Genomic DNA, 479 nt, shown 5'->3' with positions numbered 1-479 from the left:
GGTTTTCCATTATTATGCAAGAAAGAGGAAATGGGTACGGGGGACAGTACAGTCTCTGCCAGAGAAACCCTTCTGAGATGTAAGTTGGGTCACATTGCTCCCTCTGCTTAACGCGTTGTGGAGAGATGGCCCACTCACTGGGCTAGAAGTGGAAGCCTTTGCAGCCCACGACAGGGCCTTACATGTCTTGTCTCCCTTATCTCTGACCTCATTCCTACCACTCTCTGCCTTGCTTACTCTGCTTCAGCCACGCTGGCCTCCTCTCTGGTTTTCTAACAAGCTAAACACATTCCAGCCTAAATGTTCCCTCTGAGCCTCTGAAAACCTCTTCCCTGAGGGAGTCTGCTCATCTCAGTTCCTTAAGTTTCTGCTCAGATATCACCTCATCAGAGACTACCCTATAGAAAAGCACATCCCCCATGACCCTCTAGCCCCCTTATCTTGCTTTATTTATGTTTTCTGCTTTTATCCCCATCTTA

Source organism: Canis lupus, chromosome 11 (genome assembly GCF_048164855.1).
Source record: "Canis lupus baileyi chromosome 11, mCanLup2.hap1, whole genome shotgun sequence".
NCBI classification, from domain to species: Eukaryota; Metazoa; Chordata; class Mammalia; order Carnivora; family Canidae; genus Canis; species Canis lupus.
This window is presented reverse-complemented; position numbering follows the sequence as displayed.